The sequence below is a fragment of the Mus pahari genome, chromosome 22 (genome assembly GCF_900095145.1).
Source record: "Mus pahari chromosome 22, PAHARI_EIJ_v1.1, whole genome shotgun sequence".
Taxonomy (NCBI): Eukaryota; Metazoa; Chordata; class Mammalia; order Rodentia; family Muridae; genus Mus; species Mus pahari.
This window is the reverse complement of record NC_034611.1, coordinates 46,407,070-46,416,690: the sequence shown is the minus strand read 5'-3', so window position 1 is coordinate 46,416,690 and position 9,621 is coordinate 46,407,070.

Genomic DNA, 9,621 nt, shown 5'->3' with positions numbered 1-9,621 from the left:
ACCCAGAAGATGCTCCAACATGTAATAAGGACATATGCTCTATTATGTTCATAGAAACCTTATTTATAATATCCAGAAGCTAGAAAGAACCCAGATGTCCCTCAACAGAGGAATGGATACAGAAATTGTGGTACATTTACACAATGGAGTACTACTCAGCTATTAAAAACAATGAATTTATAAAATTCTGAGACAAATGGATGGATCTGGAGTATATCATTTTGAGTGAGGTAATCCAATCCCGAAAGAACACACATGATATGCACTCACGGATAAGTGGATATTAGCCCACAAGCTCAGAATCCTTCTTAGAAGGGGGAACAAAATACCCATGGAAGAAGTTACAGAGACAAAGTTCGAGCAGACACTGAAGGAATGATCATCCAGAGATTGCCCCACTTGGGGATCCATCCATCTCATAAACAATCACCAAACCCAGACACTATGGCAGATGCCAACAAGAGCTTGCTGACAGGACCCTGATATAGCTGTCTCCTGAGAGGCTCTGCCAGTGCCTGATAAATACAAAAGTGGATGCTCACAGCCAACCATGGGACTGAACACGGGGTCCAAAATGAAGGAGCTAGAGAAAGGCCCCAAGGAGTTGAGTGGTTTGCAGCCCCATAGGAGGAACAGCAATATGAACTAACCAGTACCCCCAGAGTTCCCAGGGACCAAACCACCAACCAAAGAGTACACATGGAGGGACTCATGGCTCTAGCTGCATATGTAGCAGAGGATGGCCTAGTTGGGCATCAGTGGGAGAAGAGGCCCTTGGTCCTGTGAAGGCTCTATGCCCCAGTGCAAGGGAATGCCAGGGCCAGGAAGTGGGAGTGGGTAGGTTGGTGAGCAGGGAGAGGAGAGGAGGGGATAGGGAGAGGGGGCTTTCGGAGGGGAAACCAGGAAAGGGATAACATTTGAAGTGTAAATAAAGACAATATCCAATAAAGTCAAAAAAAAAAAAAAAAAAAAAAAGAAACAAGTCTAAACCTACAACCTAGTTACACACTCTTGGGTGTGCAAACCCACAGGACTCATAAGTAAGTAAGTAAATCACAGAGGTACTTGCACATCCACTTTTATTCTGAACTATTCACAACAGCTAGGAGGTAGGTGGCCGAGGTGTTTGCCATCAGATGAACAGATAAGAAAATACGATACGTGTACACTACAAAACTTGTTCAGCTATTAGAAATGAAATTATGACATTAGCAGTGGGCAGAGATGGAAATTATGATGTTAAGTAAAACAAAGTTCAGAGAGACAAATACTGTGTGTTTTCTCTCACGTGCTCTCCCTAGATTTTAGTGTGTGGGCTTGTGGGTGGGCATAGGAGCTGAAGGGGTCTGAAGCTTCATAGGGGGAGCAACGGTATGCATAGTCTGTGGCACGGTGAAACTGGAAAGGGAGCTATGACAGAAGAAGAAGAAGAGATTTAAAGGGAAAGGGAGAAAAAGAATTCAGTAACTGAAGTGCACATGAAGGTAAACAAGGGGATGTGTGGGGGGGAGGGTAAACAGACCAGCAAGATGGAGTCAGGCGGGGAGGAGAAGGTAGTTGGGGTAGCAAGCAGAGACTGATAAGAACAAAGAATGAATGTCTGCAAGTGCCACAGTGAAATCATGATTTTGTATGCTGATTTCAACAATAGTTAAAAAAAAAAAAATGGGACAATTCCATTCCTAGTCAGTGGGACTTGGTTTATTTTAATGTTAAAATATGTTTGCATGAAGGTTGTCATGAAAATTGTGATTACTTTTAATTTGATAAATATCATTTCTAGTTGGATGTTTAACTAAATTTCAAGGCAGGGCATGGAGGTATACGCCCGTAATCTTAGCACTCAGAAAGCAGAGGCAGGAAGATTGGGACAAGTTTGAAGCCAACCTGCTCTGTACAGGGAGCCCCAGGCCAGGACTATATCATAAGAACCTGCAGAGAACACAATGAGATAAATAAATAAATAAATAGATTTTTTGAAATAGTCATGAGATATCCTCAAAAACACTTCCTATAAGATGAGAGTTAAGATTTATAAGTACAGCAGCCTCAAAGGCCCTGATCAAAATAAAAATAATGCCATTCCTTTGAAAAGCCCTTTCAGCACTCTGGTATGTCCTTAATTCCTATCAAGTGGTGATTCAAGTAGTTGTGACGGATAGTTTTATGTCAACCTGACACAAGCTAAAGTCGTCTGAGAGGAGGGACCTCTCTGTAAGATGGGGCTGTAGGTCAGCCTCTGGGGCATTTTCTTAATTAGTGACTAATGGGGGAGGGTGCAGCCCATTGTGGGTGGTGTCTTCCCTGAGCTGGTAGTCCTGGGCTCTATATGAAAGCAGGCTGAGCAAGCCAGAATTCGCAGCCAGTGAGCAGCACCCCTCCATGGCCTCTGCATCAGCTCTTGTTTCTGGGTTGCAACCCTGATTGAGTTCCTGTCCCGGCTCCCACCAGTGATGGACTACAATGTGGAAGTATAGCCCAAATACACTTCTTCCTCCCCAACTTGCCTGATGAAACGCCTGAGGTCATGGCGTTTCATCTTAGCAATAGTGACCCTATAGAGGATAAGCGTGAAGGCAGGCTGGGCCATTTGTGTGTTTAAAGATAATAGCTATTCTTGGGGCATCCAGATCATTGCTGTGCCATTCTTTGAGCACAAGTTACAGAAAAAAAAAAAAAAGATTCTTAAAAAAAGAAAAGATAAATCCCATCTACTCGCATTAGGCTGTGAGACCGGGGAGATAAATAACCTATTTTCAAGCTTTTCAGTGTGATTATTGGACATTTGCCGTAAAGGGTTCCTGATCAGGAGAAGGGGTCTAACCATCCCCTGGGTGATCATTTTCCTCTTACGTGCTTTTTGCTGGTCACTTTCTTGTCATTATGACTGACCCCCCCCCATTGTTATCGAAATAATCTCTTTCTTTTGGTGCACTCTATGGTCGCTGGATCCCTGGTAGGGGCACACACTCACACCCTGTCTGCTGCTGGCAAATGTCCCAGTGAGACTGGCATCCAAGGTTCTTGGCCCCTGTGCTGGCCAGGTAGGTGGGTGCATTAGATGTGCAACTCAAAGCCATGGTCATCAAGAAAATTAACTCTTTAAAGAATAATGTTTTATGCCTGTGAGCAATCATGCGTGCAGCGGTCACCGTGACAGGAAGAGAGACCAGCCCTGGGGTGAGAGTGAGATGCTAACTCAGATATGAAACCCATTACGTGCTATTCATAAAAGCTGGTAAGGCGGGAATCGAAGTCCAGAGGAGTCAACCAGACACAGGATATGTTAATTTTACAAGGGCAAAGAATTTAAATAGAATTGTTCTAATATTTGGTAAAAAGAGAGACTGGCTAGAAAAAAAAAACTCCTTTCATCTCATATGACATTTTTTTTTCTGGTTATTTTGTGGTAAAGGAATAGATTTTCTTTAAAAAGATATTTCTTTTTGGGGTTGGAGAGATGGCTCAGTGGTTAAGAGCGTTTACTCTTTTAGAGGACCTGATTTGAGGCTCGACACCCTCCTCAGGTGCAGCTCACAACTGCCTGTAATTAGCTCCAGGTTATCTCAGGACACCTTTTATATGCTTAGTTTTGATTTTTTTTTTTTTTTTTGCCTTTGGGGTGCCTCTGCCTTTGGGGTGCCATTGCTCCTGGCTGTGTCTTTCTAGGGTGAGAGCTGTTGCTCTGAGCCATGTGCTTCAGCAGCTGGCCCTGGGTCCTCACAACTCTGCTCACTGGATGTCTGTCACAGCGTTTTCTTTCTAACGCCAGAGATGTCCCTTCAAGATGGTCCCTGTAGGGATGACTGTTTTTCTCTTCCAGGCTTCCTAGGCCTTGTTCTGGCCTGGGCACACATTCAGTTGATAACTTGGATCTGTTGTTTTTAATTACATGAGCCACAACTGGACCCAGAGGCTATGCTAGTTAGGGTTTTACTGCTGTGAAAAGACACCATGGCCAAAGTAAGTCTTAAGAAGGACAACATTTAATTGGGGATGGCTTACAGGCTCAGAGGTTCAGTCCATTATCATCAAGGTGGGAGCAGGGCAGCATCCAGGCACAGACAGAGCTGAGAGTTCTACATCTTCATCTGAAGGCTGCTAGAAGACTGGCTTCCAGGCACCTAGGATGAGGGTCTTAAAGCCCGCTCCCACAGTGACATGCCTACTCCAACAAGGCCATACCTACTCCAACAAGGAACCTACTCCACACCTCCTAATAGTGCCACTCCCTGGGCCGAGCATATACTAACCATAACAGAGTTGGACACATCACAACCACAGTCTCGTTAATTTGCCTCTCACTTTCACAGCACCCGTGTGTATCACCCCAGAGCTGTCTCTAATTCCAACCCTGGGTAGTCTCTCAGGTTGATTTTAATGTTTTCTTCTCTTTCTCCATCCTTAGCTTCCTGCCTGAGCCTCCCGTCTACTGAGTTTCTCTTCTCAGAGGGATTTATCTTATTATTTATTCCTTGATCTTAAGCCTTTATTTTCCTCTTTTAGAACAACTAAAATATTTCTTTATTGTACATAGAAGAAAAAAAAAACCCTCACACTCACTGTAGAAATTAGAAGATCTCACACACACAAAAAAATGCATAAAGCAAGGCCTTCCACATTGTGTATATACTAGAAATAGCGGCAGGAAGTGTTTTGTGTCCTTCACTTTTTGTTTTGTTTTGTTTTGAGGCAAGGTCTCCTTACATAGGCCACACCAGCCCTGAATTCACTGTCTTCCCGGCCCCGCCCCCAGAGTCCTGAGATTACCCATGCTCACCACCACCTCCTGCCCTCACAGTTTTCCAGAGTCGAAGCGTGTCATATGTCTAGATATGTATTCTCAGCCTTTCATCCATTTCTCCCCAGCCTGGACCAACTCTCAACAATGTTCTGACTGAGGCTGCTCTGACATTGCTGAATGTGTGGATCTGTGCATGTGTGAACATAGATTTATCACACACAGACACAGACAGCTCTAACTAGTGTGTAAGCCCCAGGCACTGAACTGGAGGCTCAAAGCTGGGGTCACAGCACTCCACATTTCGGCTCTCTTTAAACAGTGTATCATACAAGGTTCTCTAGCATCTAGAATGAATCTTTCTCTCTCTCTCTCTCTCTCTCTCTCTCTCTCTCTCTCTCTCTCTCTCTCTCTGTACACACACACACACACATACACACACACACACACACATCAATCTCAGGTGTCATTACTCAGAAGCTATCTAATTTTTTCTTTGAGACAGGGTTTCTCACCTCAGTGTTGTGGGGACAAGGCTGGTCAATGAGCTCCAGTAATCCAGTTGTTTCTGCTGTTCCCACAACACTGAGGTTTTAAGTGCCCACCACAACATTGGTATTTAGTTTTACAGTGGTTTTGGGTTTTGGGGATCAAACTCAGGTTCCAGTGTTTGTGTGACAAGTAGTCTACATACTGAACCATCTGTCTAGACCCTCCCCTCTTCATAATTGCTTTTTGGTTCACTCCTTGTGGCTTTTGGAACCTTGGTCTCCTCCCTCCCACAGACTTAGCATAACTGCCAGTTCCTAAGAGTTTTTGGCTTCCATAAATTGCTAGGAAATCAGGTCTGAACACTCAAAGAGAGTTCCCTGTTAGTCTGCAAAATGACGGCGAGGTGCTAAGAGCTGCATGGATTTGAAGCTCAGGGTGTTCTGTTCTTCAGCTCTAATTGCTGTTTTCCCTTTAACTCTAGACATTATTCTGTCAAACAAAAGAAAATTTAGTCTTCACATGGGTATTATTATTTCATCAAAAATTTCCTGCCTTAAATGCGTGAATGGAAAATGATTTCTGCATCGTTGAAGGTGATTTTGTTTTGTCTTGGGGTTGGCCTCCAAAGGCTCCCAGAAGAGGACGACTTAGTATGGAGGTGAGCCTTGAAGGATTCATTGATTTCACAGGCTAAGGCATAGCCTGTTCCTGCAAATGTGGAGAAGACTGAATACTCAATTTTAAAAAATCATTTTAAAATTGTGAGAAATGTTAAATGAGCTCTTGTTTTTCAAGTATTCTATCTAAATGATGATGTTTGATCTTCAAAATGTAATATCCCTGAGAGTAGTGTAGGGATAAGGATTATGTGGGATTTGGTCGGATTTCAGCGAGCTATCCCAAGCTTTGATGGGTCCAGAGACATCAGTATCTGTGCTGAGAGCGGGGAGAGAACTTGGCTCAGACTGTGGGATGAGAGAATAATTTGTCTCCTTGAATTACCCTTCAAGAAGTCAACCTCACAATCCAGGAATGTGTTTTTGGAACCAGCCACACACCCTGCAGGCAACTCTGTGTCTTGGTTTTGAGTATTCCTAGTCTGTATGAGGGCTGTGGCTGTATGCTTAATAGAACATAAATACGTTTTCACGAGCTACATTGTTCTTGCTGTCATGTTTTCTCCAATGAGGTAAATTACTTCTCCTTAATCTAGTGGACACATTGGCATTTACTGTGGAGAATGGCTGTGTGGTGCTTATCAATGCCTGAATTTTCTTTCTTTGCTCTATAGTTCTGGAGTCAAAAGACTGATGGATCTGTGTTGGCAGTATGCATCTACCATGGGGCTCCCAGGGTAGCAGTTCATGAACTCAAAAGAGAATCAGAAAGAGCGGAGTGGAGCTTGGTTGTGCTGATATAGCTTTATAGCTATTTCAGGTTGAGTTGCTCCAAATGGGTGTGACCTCTTGTATTTTCTATGTTGGAATCAGAATAATGTAAGTTCCTATGGGAACCGAGACAGCTTTGTTAGAATCAGTAAGTAGAGAAGCAGAATGGCTGCCCAGGGGTCTGGAGGGTAGTTCTACCCTCTGGATAGGTGGCTCTTGCTCTTTGCCATATTCCTTGTGTTAGCACAGTTTTTGCATAGCACATGTGCCTAACCCCTTAAGTACTACTGGATTAATGAAGGTGGCTTATTTGCTCTCTGGCAACTGGTCCCCTCTCTCAAGGGTGCTGGCTGAGTCTCTACGTAGATGCTGTAGAAATGTACGTAAGAAAGCATCTCAAACTCTGCCTGCACAACCAGAGGTGATTCTGCTGCGCTTACTGGGTTCTGCAGTGAGGGCTGGTTTTGGGAACACAGGCAGAGCAAGTCAGAGACAGAACAGGGAGGTGTGTGTGTGTGTGTGTGTGTGTGTGTGTGTGTGTGTGTATGTAGAACCTTCTGATTTGAGCATTGATCTGAAGGGTGTGGGTAGAGGGGAGCGGATAGACAAAGTAGGCTTGGATGGTGAGCTGGGAAGCATCCCTGGACAGACTCCTGAAAGGCTGGAGATGTAGGTTTTTATTGGGTGGGGGTGGTGTTTTATTTCGCTTTGTCTTTTGGTGGTGGTGGTACTGGACCCAGCCCAGGACGAGGCTAGATGAGTGCTCTCTTCTGAGCTGTGCCTACAGCAGCACACACAAGGCTGACTTAGAGGATCTGTGGGTAGAAGCTTTTCTACACTCATTGTCTTGATGCCTGGGCCCCCTGCCCACAGCTTTATTTTCTGCCTGAGGCAGGACTGAAGAAGGCCTCCTAGAACTCAAATGAACTGCATGCTTTCATTTGCCAGCAGGGAAGCAGGCTCCAGATCTGGCTGAGACTTCAACAGGGCCCATCAATATTGTTGACCCAGTAATCCAGCTCCCTGGGACTCCCCAAAGGCCTGGGATTAAAGCCAAGACTCAGGCTCAGCCTGCTAGGAAGTACTGTTGTCATCATTACCAGCCCTCAGGATGCACAAGCCAATCCTCCCAGCTTCTCTCCTTGCTGCCTTCTGAGGACTCCAGGGATAAAGACTTTGTGCCAGATGGTCTCACCTTGGGCTCTGTGAAGGCAGCTCTTACAGCACCATTGAGCTTTGAAAGAAGTGCCCATTTCTATGCCAGCATATCACAGGAGTGTAGGAAGTTTGTCAGAACCACAAGCAGTCTCTCGTCTGGAATGTAAGATGCTTCTACACTACAATGTTTTTTAGGACCCTGCCTGTGTACCCCGAGGCTCCTTGGGGGCTATTAAAACCATGCCCCGTGTCAGTGTGGATGACTTCAGTGGCTCTTTTGCTAGAGTTTGTTTTATTTTATTTTTTGTAAGCATTTTAGCATCATATCTGGAGAAGATGAAGCTTGGCCTGGATGGGGGAAGCTTGCTTTTGAATTCCTGGCATCAAGCAACCTTAGTTCAGAGCTGCTCATGTTGGTTGGCCCGAAGTGTTCCCTAGAAATTTCATCTTCTCTCCAACAGATGAGGCTCCATTTCTTGGCCAAATTTAGCAACCAGAAGAAACTACATCCACTTTGAGACCATAAGGAGTGGTTTCACTAAAAGACATCTTAGCTGACATGGGGGAATTTAGGCAACAGACGACCCAGGAACATTGTAAGCTTTCTGCAATTTTCTAGAAGCTTACTAACTAAACACAGTAAAAATGAACCCACATCTTCAATTAAATGTAAAACTTTAATAAAATTGAAGTTTTAAAAATAGTTTTTCTTTAATTATCTCATCTTTAAATTGTTCTTACATCTAAAGAACTTTTAAAGGAATGATTTCACAATGACGTTGATATGATGTTATATTTTTCAAGCAGTTAATTAAGATGCTATTACTAATAGTTTAACCAACTGTACTAGGCAGGGCTCTCTAGAGGCTCTAATTGAACCAATAGTACACACACACGTTATATATGTTTATCAGAAAAAGAAACAAGCTAGATTGGCTTACATAATAGGGACTAGACAGTACAACAATGGCTGTGTGCATGCCAGAGAGGCAGAGCCTGGTCTGGTCATCCAGTCCCTAATACTGGTCACACTGGCAGTCCCGATCTGCTGCTGAAGGCTGGCAGGATCTTTAGAGAGTTGCTGTATTTAGTTTACATAGGAAAGCTGAAGAAGCTGGAGTCGGTGGAAGAGCTTATCAGCAGCAGCAGCAGCAGCAGCGGCAGCAGCAGCGACAGATGCGTTTGTTCAGCAGAAAAAGCCCCAGACAGGCAGCACCACTACTCTGCCCTTCAATCACTTGCATCCTTGAATTTGGCTTCCTGTTCAAAAGGGCCATCCACTGTGAGGGTCAGTTTCCCCCCTCAGTTAATACTTTCTGGACATGCCTTCACAGACACACCCGGAGGTCTCTTCCGCATAGTTCTCTATCACGTCAAGTTGACAATCAAGGCCAACCATCACACTACCTGTGGCTGACTCATTCATTGTGTGTGTGTGTTTTTTTTTCCTCCATAGGTTTCTGTGCAGTTGGTAGTCCTGGGGAACTGGGGTCTTGTGTTTAACTGAAGAAGGAGGTCTGAGAGAGTTCAACTCAGATCTCTGGCCCAGGAATAAACGATTTAAGGTGACAAGGTTGAAGGTCTAATACCAAGTAGACCAAGATACCTTGATACTAATACCAAGTCCAAGAGGGATAATACCAATTCTCCGGTGCTCTGTATAACTGGGGTGTGTAACTGCTCACAGCAACAGAGCGGTGAAGCCGTTCTAGGAGGCCTATGGCCTGGGAATGCTCAGGGAGAGGTGGGGGATCTTTGCCAAGGTTGGGGGTTTAGAGAGTGATGTGGAGTCAGGAGCTCAGAGTTCAGTTTCGGTGCCAACCATGATCTGTGTGGTCACTT